Source organism: Trichechus manatus, unplaced genomic scaffold (assembly GCF_000243295.1).
Source record: "Trichechus manatus latirostris isolate Lorelei unplaced genomic scaffold, TriManLat1.0 scaffold00023, whole genome shotgun sequence".
Lineage (NCBI taxonomy): Eukaryota > Metazoa > Chordata > Mammalia > Sirenia > Trichechidae > Trichechus > Trichechus manatus.
In genome coordinates, this window is record NW_004443959.1 from 3702492 (window position 1) to 3717356 (window position 14865).

General features: G+C 37.1%; 1 pseudogene; it reads left to right on the top strand.

Annotated features, from left to right (window-relative positions):
- The first annotated feature begins 1645 nt into the window (after positions 1–1645).
- On the top strand, positions 1646–2496 carry LOC101344204 (voltage-dependent anion-selective channel protein 1 pseudogene; annotated as a pseudogene).
- Positions 2497–14865: the final 12369 nt, after the last annotated feature.

Sequence of the window (14865 nt, forward strand, 5' to 3'; positions counted from 1 at the left end):
CGGCGTGGTGCTTCTGCCTAGAGCGCCATTTTGCCAGAACTTCCCCTCTAATCTATTTTTTTTCCAAAATGCTCATTGTTAATGTATAGACATTCAGCTGATTTTTTGTTGGCTTTGTATTCTGCCCCTTTCCTAAATTCATTTATTAGGGTTAATAGCTTTCTTGAGAGTTCTTGGAATTTTTTATATAAAGCATTCTGTCATCTCTGAAAAAGAATAATTTGACTTCCTCCTTCCTGATTTGAATTTCTTTTATCTATTTTTCTTGCTTAATTACTCTGGTAAGGACTTCCAGTACAATATTGAATAGCAGTGATGAAAGTGGACATCCTTGTCTTTTTTATCATCTTAAGGGGAAAACTGTCAGTCTTTCTCCATTGAGCATGATGTTAGCTGTCAGTTTTTCATAAATGTCCTTTATCAAATGGAAGAATTAATCTTCTATTACTAGTTTGATGAATGTATGAGTGTTTTTTATCATGAAAGGAAGGGGGATTTTGTCAAACGTCTTCTCTGTGTTGATCGAGATGATCAAGTAGATCTTTTTCTTTGTTCTACTAATGTGGTGTATTACAATGATTGATTTTCTTATGTTGAACTGCCTCACATTCCTGGGATAAATTTTACTTGATCATGTGTATAATCATTTTAATATGCTTTTTGATTTGATTTTCTATTATTTTGTTGAGGATTTTTGTATCTAGATCCATAAGTGTTGTTGGACTGTAGTTTTCTTTTCTTGTGATATCTAACTTTAGCATCTGCATAATGATGGACTTATAGAATTAGGAAGTGTTACTCCTCTTCTATATTTTGGAAATGTTTAAGATGGATTGGACTCGCTTCTATAAATGTTTGGTAGAATTCCTCAGTGAGGCCATCTGGTCCATGACTTTTCTTTGCTGGGTGTCTTTGATTACTGATTCCATCTCTTCACATGATATGGGTTTGTTGAGATCTTCTGTTTCTTCTTGAGTCGTTGTAGAAAGTTTATGTGTTTCTAGAAATTTGTCCATTTCATTCAAGTTATCTAATTTTTTTAGCATACAATTGGTGATAGTATTTCTTCTGATTCTTTTTATTTATGTATGGTCAGTCATTATTCCTACTTTCATTTCTAATTTTAGAAATTTGCATTTTCTCCCCCCCACTTTTTTTGGTGAATTTAGCTCAAGTTCTGTTGATTTTATTGATATAAAAAATTTTTTCTGTGTCAATGATTCTATTATCATTCAATTTCATTTCTCTCTACTCTGATCTCTGTTATTTTCCTTCCTCTGGTAGCTTTGGAATTGGTTTGCTCTTTTCTTTTCTAAATCCTCATGTTGAGTAGTTAGGTTATTGATTTCAGATCTTCTGTCTTTTTTATTGTAAGAATTTGATGTTATTAATTTATTTAAAGCAATCAAGATTCAGTGTTAATTACTGGTGTTTGCAATGTGAAAGTTGGAAAAAAAAAAGGATCATAGTTGGAATATATGGCCTTGATGATAGAAACAATGCTGGAAATCACGATAGAATTTTGCAAGACCAATGAATTATTCATTGCAAATACATTTTTTTAACAACATAAAAAGTAAATATAGGTGCTGCAGCCCCCACTGTAGCCACCGCTGATCACGCTGCCACCGCCTTTGAGGAGACGATGGCTGTGCCCCCCACGTAATTGGACCTTGGCAAATCTGCTAGGGATGTCTTCACCAAAGGCTATGGATTTGGCTTAACAAAACTTGATTTGAAAACAAAATCTGAGAATGGACTGGAATTTACAAGTTCAGGCTCAGCCAACACTGAGACCACAAAGGTGACAGGAAGTTTGGAAACCAAGTACAGATGGACTGACATTTATGGAGAAATGGAACACTGACAACACACTAGGCACCGAGATTACCGTCGAAGACCAGTTTGCACACGGACTGAAGCTGACCTTTGACTCATCCTTCTCACCTACCACTGGGGAAAAAAAATGCTAAAATCAAGACAGGGTATAAGCGAGAGCACATCAACCTGGGCTGCGACGTGGATTTTTGACATCGCCGGGCCTTCCATCCGGGGTGCTGGGGTGCTGTGGTGCTGGGTTATGAGGGCTGGCTGGAGGGCTACCAGATGAACTTTGAGACCGCCAAGTCCCGTGTGACCCAGAGCAACTTTGCAGTTGGCCACAAGACTGATGAATTCCAGCTTCACACTGATGTGAACGATGGGACAGAGTTTGGCGGCTCCACTTACCAGAAGGTGAACAAGAAGTTGGAGACTGCCGTCAATCTCGCCTGGACAGCAGGAAATAGTAACACTCTCTTTGGAATAGCAGCCAAGTATCAGATCGACCCTGACGCCTCCTTCTCGGCGAACGTGAACAACTCCAGCCTGATAGGCTTAGGATACACTAAGACCCTAAAGCCAGGTATCAAACTGATGCTGTCAGCTCTGCTGGATGGCAAGAATGTCAACGCTGGTGGCCACAAGCTTGGTCGAGGACTGGAATTTCAAGCATAAAATGAATACTGTACAATCATTTAAACTATTTTGCAGCATAGCTACCTTCAGAATTTTAGTGTACCTTTTAATGTTGTATGTCTGGGATGCAAGTATCGCTAAATATCATGTTAGATCTCCAGGTTAAAGATGATTCAGCTTTAAAGTGTTACCCTTTCAGAGGTACAGAAGAAACCCAATTCCAAAAAGATCCTTTCAGCTGTAGACTTTGAGGGAGCTTGCTGGCCCCTCTAGAGATGTGAGGTTTCTTTTTTATCTAGAAATGGTTACAAGTGGAAGCTGATAATGTGTAGGCACTTTGTAAATTCATATTGAGTAAATGAATGAAATTGTGACTTCCTGAGAATTGAGCCTTGCTTTCCTAACCCTAACGGAGGAAAAGCTCATTGCTTGATGGTGTGTACAAACTCATCTGAAAGGGACTTTTTTTAGACAGATAGATGTTCATGACCTGTTTCCACCCCAGTCCATCACCTCTTTTACACCAAAAGCAGTCTGCTGGGTATGGTAGCTTTTTTTTTTTTTTGTGCCATTTTTGGGGTGGACAGGGTGGATGCGATGAAGCCAATAATTCAGGACTTTAAATCCCTCTCATGTTGTGGTTTTGTGCCCTTGCACCAGAGTATGAAATAGCTTCCAACAGCTCCAGCTACAAGCTGGGAAGGGTCTCTGTGACTGTAATTACATGGCGACAACATTCAGAATCTAAATTGGACTCGTGTTATATTCACCACTCAATTTATTTTTCAGCAGTTTAATGGGTACATTTTAGAGTCTTCCATTTTTGTGTGGAATTAGATCCTCCCCTTCAAATGCTGTAATTAACATCACTTAAAACTTGAATAAAATATTGAAAACTAAAAGAAAAAAAGCAAATATACATGTAGACCTTGCCAGATGGAATATACAGAAATCAAATCAACTAACTGCATCTGTGGAAAGAGATGATGGAGAAGCTCGATATCATAAGTCGGAACAAGGCTAGGAGACAACTGCAGAACAGACCATCAATTGCTCATATGTGAGTTCAAGCTGAAGCTGAATAAAATTAAACCAAGTCCACAAGAGCCAAAGTACGACCTTGAGTATATCCCACCTAAATTTAGAGACCATCTCAATGATAGATTTGACACATTAAACAGTAATGATCAAAGACCAGATGAGTTGTGGTATGATATTAAGGACATCATAAATGAAGAAAGCAAATGGTCACTAAAAAGACAGGAAAGAAAGAAAAGATGAAAGTGGATGACAAAAGAGACTCTGAAACTTGCTCTTGAACTTAGAGTAGCTAAAGAGAAAGGAAGAAATGATGAAGTGAAAGAGCTGAACAGACGATTTCAAAGGGCAGCTCAAGAAGACAAAGTAAAATATTATATTGAAATGTGCAAAGACCTGGAGTTAGAAAACCAAAAGGGCTTTCTTGGCATTTCTCAAGCTGAAAGAACTGAAGAAAAAATTCAAGCCTCAAGTTGCAATAATGAAGGATTCTATGGACAAAATATTGGACAACACAGAAAGCATGAAAAGAAGATGGAAGGAATACACAGAGTCTCTGTACAAAAAATAATTGGTCAACATTCAACCATTTCAGGAGGTAGTATATGATCAAGAACTTATTGTACTGAAGGACGAAGTACATGCTGCACTGAAGGTATTGGAGAAAAACAAGGCTCCAGGAATTGACAGAATACCAATTGAGATGTTTCAACAAACGGATGCAATGCTGGAAGCACTCACTCATCTATGCCAAGAAATTTGGAAGACAGTTACCCGACCAATTGACTGGAAGAGATCCATATTTGTACCCATTCCAAAAAAGGTGATCCAACAGAATGTGGATTATCAAACAATAACATTAATATCACACACAAGTAAAATTTTGCTGAAGATAATTAAAAAATGATTGCAACAGTACATCAACATGAAACTGCCAGAAATTCAAGCAGGATTCAGAAGCGGACATGGAATAAGAAAAGTCATTGTTGATGCCAGATGAATCCTGGCTGAAAGAAGAGAATACCAGAAAGATGTTTACCTTTGTTTTATTGACTATGCAAAGGCATTGGACTGTGTGGATTATAACAAGTTATAGATAACATTGAGAAGATTGGGAATTCCAGAACACTTAATTGTGCTCATGGGGAACCTGTCCATAGAACAGGAAGCAGTTGTTCAAACAGAACAAATGGATGTTGAGTGGTTTAAAATCAGAAAAAGTGTTCATCAGAGTTGTATCCACCCACCACACTTATTCAATCTGGATGCTGAGCAAATAATCAGAGAAGATGGATTATATAAAGAAGAACGTGGCATCAAGATTGAAAGAACACTCATTAACAACCTGTGATATGCAGATGACGCAACCTTGCTTGCTGAAAGTGAGGAGGACTTGAAGCACTTACTGATGAAGATCAAAGGCTACAGCCTTCAGTATGGACTACATGTGAACATAAAGAAAACACAAATCCTCACAGCTGGACCAATAAGCAACATCATGATAAAAAATATTGAAGTGGTAAAGAATTTTATTTTCCTTGGATCTGCAATCAACACCCACGGAAACAACAGTCAAGAGATCAAATGATTTATTGCATTGAGCAAATCTGCTGCAAAATACTTCTTGCAAGTGTTAAAAAGCAAAGATGTCAATTTGAGGACTAAGGTGCTCCTGACTGAAGCTATGATATTTTCCGTTGCCTCATATGCATGCAAAAGCTGAACAATGAATAAGGAAGATCAGAAAAAGAATTGATGCCTTCAAATTATGGTGTTGGCAGAGAATATTGAATATAACATGGACTGCCAGAAGAACGAACAAATCTGTCTAAGAAATATAGCCAGAATGCTGCTTAGAAGTGAGGATGGTGAGACTTTGTCTCATGTACTTTGGAGATGTTGTCAGGGGGGACCTGTCCCTGGAGAAGGACATCATGCTTGGTAAATTAGAGGGTCAATGAAAAAAGAGGAAAACCCTCTGCAAGTGGTTGCAGCAGTGGGCTCAAACATAGCAACTATTGTGAGCACGGCACAGGACCAGGCAGTGTTCATTCTGTTGTACGTAGGGTCGTTATAAGGCAGAACAGACTTGACCGCACCTAACAACAACGTTATAAATTTCCCTCTGATCACTGTCTTTACTGTGTCCCGTAAGTTTTGTTATGTTGTACTTTCATTTTCATTCAATTCTAGGCATTTTCTTGTTTCTTTTTTGACCAATTCATTGTTCAATAGTGTGCAGTTTAATTTTCACACATTTGTGTATTTTCCAATTTTTCTTCTCTTACTAATTTCTAATTTCACTCCCTTGTGGTCTGAGGAGGATATTGGTATAATTTCAATCTTTTAAAATTTATTGAGACTTGCTTTATGACCTAGTATATGTTCTATCCTGGAGGATGACTCATGTGCACTGGAGAATAATATATATTTTGCTGGTTTTGAGTGAAGTGTTCTATGTACGTATGTCTGTTAAGTCTAGTTGGCTTATAGAAATCCCACCCATTGACATCGAGTCTATTCTGACACATAGTGACCCTATAGGACAGAGTAGAATTGCCCCCACAGTGTTTCCAAGGTTGTACTTCTTTAAGGAAGCAAACTGCCACATCTCTCTCCAGTGGAGCTGTTGGTGGTTCAATTAGTAGCCATCATTAAAGTCTCTTATTTCCTTATTGATCCTTTTTATAGATGTTCTGTCCATTAGGGAAAGTATTGTATTAAAGTCTCCAACTACTATTGTAGAACTGTCTATGTGTTCCTTCAATGCTATTAGTGTTTGCTTTATACATTTTGGAGCTCTGATGTTAGGTGTGTACATATATATATATACATATGTATAATTGTTATATCTTCATGATAAATTGAACCTTTTATCATTGCGTAATGTCCTCCTTTGTCTCGTATAACAGATTTTGACTCAATGTTTGTTTTGTCTGATATTAAAATTACCATCCTAGCTCTCTTTTGCTTACGATTTGCATGAAATATTTTTTCCATCCTTTCAGTCTGTTTGTGTCATTGGGCCTGATAGGTATCTCTGGTAGACAGTATATAAATGGATATTTTTTCTTTTGTTGTCCATTCTGCTACTCTCTGCCTTTCAATAGGGGTGTTTAGTTCATTTACATTCACAGTAATTATCGGTAAGAAAATCTTACTTTTACCATTTTGTTATTTGTTGTTTTTGTGTGTCTTATACTTTCTTTGTCCCTCATTTTCTCCAAAATTGTCAATATTTGAGTTTTGTTGAATTTTTGCAGTGAGCCATTTTGATTCTTTTCTCCTTTCCTTTCAATGTATTTTTTAAAAGATATTTTCTTTATGGTTACCATGATAATTACATTTAACATGATATATTTAATGTATTATCATTACCTGATTTAATTTGAGAGCAACAAAACTTCAGTGACATATAAACACTATTTCTATCCCAATCCTCCTCTCACCCTTATTTATGTGCTGTTTTATGTATATAATATATACATACACACACACACACACACACACACACACACACACACACATACATATATATATAAAATTACTTACTACATCATTGGGAGCCCTGGTGGCACAGTGGTTAAAAGCTTGACTGCTAACCAAAAGGTTGGCAGTTTGAATCCACAAGCCACTCCTTGGAAACCCTATGGGGCAGTTCTACTCTGTCTTTTAGGGTCACTATGAGTCAGAATTGACTCGATGAAAACTGTTTTTTTTTTTTTTTTAAATTACATCATTATGCATCATGTGCCGTATAACATAAAGTTAGGTTTAATTTTTATGCATTTATCATTAGGTAGCATGAGCAATATAATAACTAGAATTATCAACCTAAAAAATCTTTCAACTTGCTTTTATACATTCCTGTGAAATTACCTTTAATGGAGATCTTTTTTTGTTTTTGTTTTTGTTTTATACATGACTTTGAGTGACTTAGTGTTTTTTCTTTTCCATCTAAAGGATTCCCTTTAGTATTTCTTGTAGGGCAGGCCTATTAGTCACAAACTCTCACCTTTTATTTATCTGTAAATGCCTTAATTTCACCCTCATTCTTGAAGGACAGTTTTGCGATATATAGTATTTTTCGGTTGACAGTTATCTTCTTTCAGAATTTAAAATATGTCATTCCACTGCTTTTGGTCCTCAAAGATTTTTAAGCAGATATTAGCACTTAATCTTATTGGGTATCCTTTTAAGTACAGTTTGCTTTTCTCTTGTTGCTCTCAGTATTGTCTATTTTTAGTTTTTGATCTTGGTTATCATATGTTTTAGTGTAGATCTCTTTCGGTTTATCCTACTTAGAGTTCATTGAGATTCTTAAACTTGTAGATTTATGCCCTTCAACAGATTTGTAAAGCTTTCTTCCCAATATATTCTTCAAATATTCTTTCTGTCCCTTTCTCTCTCTCTTCTCATTGTGGTAGTTCCATGATTCATGTTAGTTTGCTTGATGATGTCCCCCATTTTCATTAGTCTTGAGCCTTCCGTTGTTGCTCCTTAGTCTCTGTAGTTTCATTTACCTTATCCTCTAGATTGCTGATTCTTTCTTCTGCCAGTTCAAATCTATTGTTTAATCCTTCCAATGTTTTTTTTTTTTTTTTAATTTTAGTTATTGTGTATTTCAGTTCAGGTATTTCTGTTTGTTTTCTTTCTATAGTGTGTATCTCTTCATGTATATTCTTGCTTTATTCATGCATCTTTTTCCTGATTTTTTTTTAGTTCTTTGTTTTCCTCAGTTCTTTGAGCTTATTTCATATTGTTGTATTATGTTATTTCTATCTACTCATTATTCAAGTTTCCTTAGAGACAATGTCTCTCCCTTTGTCTTGTTCACTTGACTAGCCATCATTTCCAGTTTCTTTGTGTACCTTGTTTTGGTTGTGTGTGTGTGTACATGTGTGTTTTTTGTTTGTTTGTCTTAGGTGTGTGCATGTGTATGTATGTGTGTTTGTTGAAGCTGGGGCATTAGAATTGTACAAGGGATTAGCTTTCTCAATTCCCCCAAATATGCAGTGTTCACAATAGTGCTAATTTCTACATAATTTTATTTAATTTCAATGGGATAATATTAAGTTGAACATTCAGTACTTGTCTTGATATCCATTTTTCTTCATCTAGATAACTCTTATTCATCCTTCAGGTATTAGTGGGGGCTTCCATCTTTCCAAAGACTTTCATTCCTAATGCCTTTTCTGTTCAGGCAGTGTCCACTGCCACTGGTATGTGCTCCTTGTAGATGTTTATATTTAATACCCTCCTGGTGGTTATTTCACCATATTTAATTGTCATTCTTGACTTGAGGGACCCTGTCTTACTTATCTAAAAATTACCAGGGAATATCCCTGCCCTCAATTATATTTATTACTCAGTATTAGTTGACATAATAGATACCAAATTCTATTGGTAGGTCTACTTGATTATATATGTTCTTATATTTTGACTTAATAACATATTTAAGTCTAATTAAATTTAAGAATAAATGAAATATCCAAACTCTCCAGTCCCACATCTCTGTTTTAGTGGTGCTTTCATTTCCCAGACCATCTTCCAATCTTAGATTTAATGTGAAGTTTCCTGCTTTATCAGACATTAGTTACATGTTAGGATAATGCTCTGGGAGAATGTTTTAGAGACCTTTCTTCCCCAATTCAAATTCTTAATGCTTCCGGGTCTTCTCCATGCGTTTGAAGCAAATTCAATTGCAATACTTGCATAATGGTACGTGTGGAATTGCTTAGATTTCAAACAGCTTTCTCCTCCAAGGACCTCATTCTCAATCTCAGTAAAAACTCTAGATTCCTAAAACAGACCAGTGGATCCACCAAAATCTTATACTTCACAGGAAATGGCAGACCTGACTGATGGCTAGGCATATCTGTGAGATGCAACCAATCTCATACAAGTCAAGAACTCTTCAACCTCAGCTGATGGGTCCCAGAAGTGATTCTCTTGCCACATTATTGTCTTAGCTGATGTATTAATAAGAAAAAAAAGTAAAGCAGTGTAGCCTATTCTGGGTTAGTTATTAAATGGTTTGATGTTACATGATTTAGTTTCAAATCTATTAGTTACTTGACCTCAATAAAGTCATTTAGTGTCTCCCAGGGTAATGCAGCAGTTTTCTAAGTGTGGTTTTGTGTCTCCTGGAAGGTGGGGGAGGGGGGTCCTTGAGTTTCCTTCAGAATATTTATAAGCAAAATAAAAATTATATTCACAATAATACTAAAATATCATTTGCCTTCTTCATTCTCAGTCTCTCAATATTGACGCAATATTGCAAGAAGATTAAATACAGAAGCATACGTAAGAATCAGTTGTGTCCTATTAAGATATTAAAGACATTTATCAAAATTCAAAGTAATGGCACGCTTCTTACTAAATTTTTGTTTTGTAAAACACAGCAATTTCTTAAAATATGTTAGTGTGAAATAGGTTTATGACTATTTTAAATGACAATAAATAACTTTAAAAGTTTTTTTTTTCAGTTTTAGTTTCTAAAACAGTAACTATTAATAGATATAACCCATAGAAAGAAACATCTTAGGGGTTCTCAATATTTTTTAAGAGTGTAAAGAAGTCCTGGGATTTCATATTTGCCAAAAGATAATGATGGCACTACTCTCCTGGAGTTCTTGTTAAGATAATATATGAAGCATCTACACAGTGCTTTGTGAAACACAGCACACAGTATACTAACAGACAATACAGTTCTTATTACCATTTATTTTGCAACAGTCAAACATTTTGATTCTTGGTGGAATCAGCTTAAGCCAGCCTCATGGTTTCCTTCTTTTTCTGGGGATATTTTGGTTGTTGGTGGCAGCCAGGGAAGTAACGGTTATCATACTCATGTGTATGTCATGGATTTTCATTGTTTCTTCAAACACTTTAGAAAAGGAGTCTGTATTGAAAACTACTGGAAGTAGAACGTGTTTTCATAATGCTGTTGTTGCTGTTGTTAGGTTCCCCTGAGTCGGTTCCTACTCATAGGAACACTATGTACAACAGAATAAAACATTGCCCTTTCTTGCGTCATCTTCACGGTTGTTGCTGTGTTTGAGCCCACTGTTCTATCCACTGTGTCAATCTATCTCGTTGAGGGTCTTCCTCTTTTTCTCTGACCCTCTACCTTACCAAGCATTATGTCCTTCTCCAGGGACTGGTCCCTCCTGAAGCATGTCCAAAATGCATGAGACGAGATCTCGCCATCCTTGCTTCCAAGAAGCATTCTGGCTTTATTTTCTTTCAAGACAGACTTGTTCATTCTTCTGACAGTCCATGGCATATTTGGTATTCTTTGCCAACCACCATAATTCAAAGGCATCAATTCTTCTTAGGTCTTCCTTATTCAGTGTCCCACTTTCACATCCATATGAGGCGATTGAAAACGTCATGGCTTGGGTCAGGTGGATTTCAATCCTCAAACTGACAACTTTGCTTGTTAACATTTTAAAGAATTCTTTTGCGGCAGATTTGCCCGATATAATACGTTGTTTGATTTCCTGACTGTTGCTTCCATGAGCGTTGATTGTGTCTCCAAGTAAAATGAAATCCATGACAACTTCAATCTTTTCTCCATTTATCATGATATTGTTTATTGGTCCAGTTGTAAGGATTTTTGTATTATTTATGTTGAGGTGTACTCCATATTGAAGGCTGTAGTTTTTGATCTTCATCAGTAAGTGCTTCAAGTCCTCTTCACTTTTAGCAGGCAAAGTTTGTCATCTACATATGGCAGGTTGTTGATGACTCTTCCACCAAACCTGATACCACCTTCTTCTTCATATAGTCCAACTTCTTGGTTTATTTGCTCAACATACAGATTGAGTAAGTATGGTAAAAGGATACAACCCTGACACACAACTTTCTTGATTTTAAAGCAGTGCTCTGTTTGAATAACTGCCTCTTGGGTTTCCATAAAAGGAATTTACAATTTTTATCTGGTTTATTTTCAGTCAAAAATTTGTGTGCCTGGACACTAGAAATACAAAACAAAAACATGCAATGACTTCTCTTAAAGATCTTGTGGCCTAATAGGGGAGATTAGAGTTAAAGCAGAAGTACAATGGGAACACTGAGAAGGGTCCCTAAGCCAGCATGAAGAGTGTTATGGAAGGCTTCCCAGAGAAGGTGATACCTAACCTGAGTCTTGAGTGATTAGTAGGAGTTTTTCAGTGAGGATGTGGAGATGAAGGGAAGGAGGATAAGATACAGGCAGGGTACAGGGCACAGCATCACAAGTCACCAAGTTATATAATAGCTTGGTGAACTCCTGCAAGAACAAGATATTGGGAACGGCTAAAGCTTAAAGGGGTAAGAAAATAGATTGGGAACCTAGAATAGAATGTGAAAGACCCTAGAGCAACCTGAACTCAATTCTTATATGTAAAGGAGATTCATTAAAGGATTTAACTAGGAGAGTAACATGGACAGATTTATAATTTGGAAAGATTAACGCGTCCTCCATGTTCTGTGAAAGACAGTGTTTAGCTCTGCTCCTAAACACTGCAATTATTGAAAGACTTGATCTTAGTGTTCTTCAGCCCAGTTAAAGATCACATCTCATTTCCCAGTTGTATTGATTAGTTTCTTAAACATTAAAACACACACACACACACTCAGCATTTAATGATCCCATTGAACATGAAATCTGGAGGCAGGCAGTTCAAATACCCCACTCTTTTCTTCGTTTGGAACTTCCATCTTCAGCAGGTCAGTGGTCTCTCCCCACAGGTCTACATGATGGCTGCTGGCAAACTAAGAACCAAGTCCTCACACAACAGAGTTTAAAGCAAGAAAAGCATCTTTTCCTCATGTAGCTATCTCTTTCACTGCAAAGGAAATTAAGTTCCAAAAGTGACCTAGAAGACTTCTTTTGTCTCCTAGGCTAGCAGTGGATCACATTTTCACTCTTAGACAAATCATGATTTATGCCCGTGCACTGAGTACAGCCTTATCTGAATAGAATCAGAATCTGGTAGCAAGAAAGAGGAGAAGATTATGTGTTAAGTAAACATTGACACACTCCCAATGCCAATTTGTCTCCAGAATAGAAATACAGTCACTCTATCCAATTCTTTGTAATGGCTTTTTTTTTTTTTTTTTTTTTTTGTCTAATTCCAAAATCCCAGCTAGCCTGCTTCACTCCTGGATTCTCTGTGAGCTTTCACTCCCTCCCTCCGTAATTAGATTGTAACACGCACACCATGGAGCTCCCTCCAGCTCACCTATGCACGTGCATGCCCAGGCACTAAATTGTATCCTCCTTGTCTCTAATTCCTCTGCTCCCAGCCCCTTTCCCTCACGTCTTTGAATACCTTCCCAGAGTGTTTACTCAGTCACACGGAGTACCCATAAGCTTTAGTGAGAGTTGTTTAATATACTTCACAGTGTATGCATACAACTTTCCAAAACCCTCTAGCAGTTTTTCATGAGATTAATCATTCCAGTCAAGATTCTGGTATTTTCCTCCAGTCTGTTCTTTCATTATGTAGTTGTATCTGGGTTAGAAAAAGAATCTACAGCTAAATAATTAACTTTGGTCTTCTTTTACATCATGCTTCAGAACAGTGGTTCTCAAAGTGTGGTCCCTGGGACCAGAAGCACCAGCATTACCTAGGAAAGAGTGAAAGATGTAAATTCTTGGGCTCTGCTGCAGACCTGGAGCCCTGGTGGCATAGTGGTTAAGATCTATGGCTGCTAACCAAAAAGGTCAGCAGTTCAAATCCACCAGTTGCATCTTGGGAACCCTGTGGGGCAGTTCTACTCTGTCCTTTAAGGTTGCTATAATTTGGAATCTACTCGACAGCAATGGATTCCAGACCTACTGAATTAGAAACTGTTGGTGGGGCCCAGAAATCTATGTTTAAACATGCTTTCCAGGTGCTTCTGATACACACTCCAGCCTGAGAGCCACAGCAATAGAAATATCAAGAACTCTGGAGTTAAGCAGTGTGAACTTGGTTGAAGTAATACACTTTTCTGAGCCTCAGCTAGAGTTGAGAAAAACATAAATATTGATGTTAAAACACCTACCTGATGAACATTAAATGGACAACTATTGTAAAGCATTTATGAAGCACAATACTGCTTGGAAACACGTGGGGTCACCGTGAGTTGGAATGGACTCAACAGCAACTGGTTTGATTTTTTGGTTTTATTAAGTGTGTAATTTTGTCCTCATTTTTGCCCCTCCCCATCATTCTCATTGTTTCCTCAGTAACAATTTTTATGTTAATTCTAGTCTGGAAGGCAGATTTACTCTCATTACTCATCTGACATGTTTTATTTTTTTTTAAATAAATTAGACTTCTCCTTGGAAAAGAGTGATATCTAGTAAATACTGAAGCTTTCCAATCCTTTCCTAGATTTTAGACTTTTCCTTCTCTCACCTGCATTATGACCAACAACCAACCATTTTGACTTTAGTGTACTATGGCTGCTCTCTGATGTTGTTGTCTTGTGCCGGCGGGTTGATTCTGACCCCATGGTTTACAGAGTAGAACTGCTCCAATGAGGGACTGCAAAAGATTCTTCAAGTCTCCTTCCCTCTCTTCCTTTCTTTCTCTCTCTTTTGTCTCTTGGTTGAGATTCATACAGCTGGTATTTCCCTTCCTTAAAAGTCACTTTTTTTCAGGGTGATAATGGCTCCTGAGTATGCCAAGTTTCCTGGCCCTGGAATTGTAGTTGAGAAATATCACTGTCTGTTCATATCTTCCTGAGAACGGCTCTCTACTTGATGCTGGCGATGGCTGCAAATGGTTACAGTTAACAGAAGTGTGTAGCTTTACTTTTTGGTGCACACATCACAACATAAAATGAGCATCATTTCTGGTGCTGAACACATGTTTTTAATTAATTTCCAGTTCTGGCTGTCTGAGTGGGATGCTGGCTTTCCTTAGTATGAGTGATGGGTGATTCTGTTTCCAAATGCTTCTAGGAGGAAAAATTGGCTTTTTTCTTTTCCTGTGAAAACCTATTCTAGGAACCGTAGCACAATAAGAACCGGAATGAGGTGCTACTATATGTAGACACTGTGCTAGGTGCTTTTAAAACATTGTCTTGATTCTTTACAGCAATCCTTCGAAATAGGTATAATTAGCACCATTTTATAGGCTAAGAGAGTAACTGATTTTGCCAAAGTCACACAGCTACTAAATAGGAGCCGTTTATTACTACTCAGATCTCTCCAAATCCAATTATTCTGTTGCTTTCAATGTGACATGCTGACTAGGAAGACAAATTATTAGGAATGTACAGTATACTTATATATTGGAATATTTGCTTGCGATCAAATGTGGTATAAGGTATTCTGATTATGTGCATATGGGTTTCTGTGTGCAGGTATGTATATATGTTTGTGTGTTT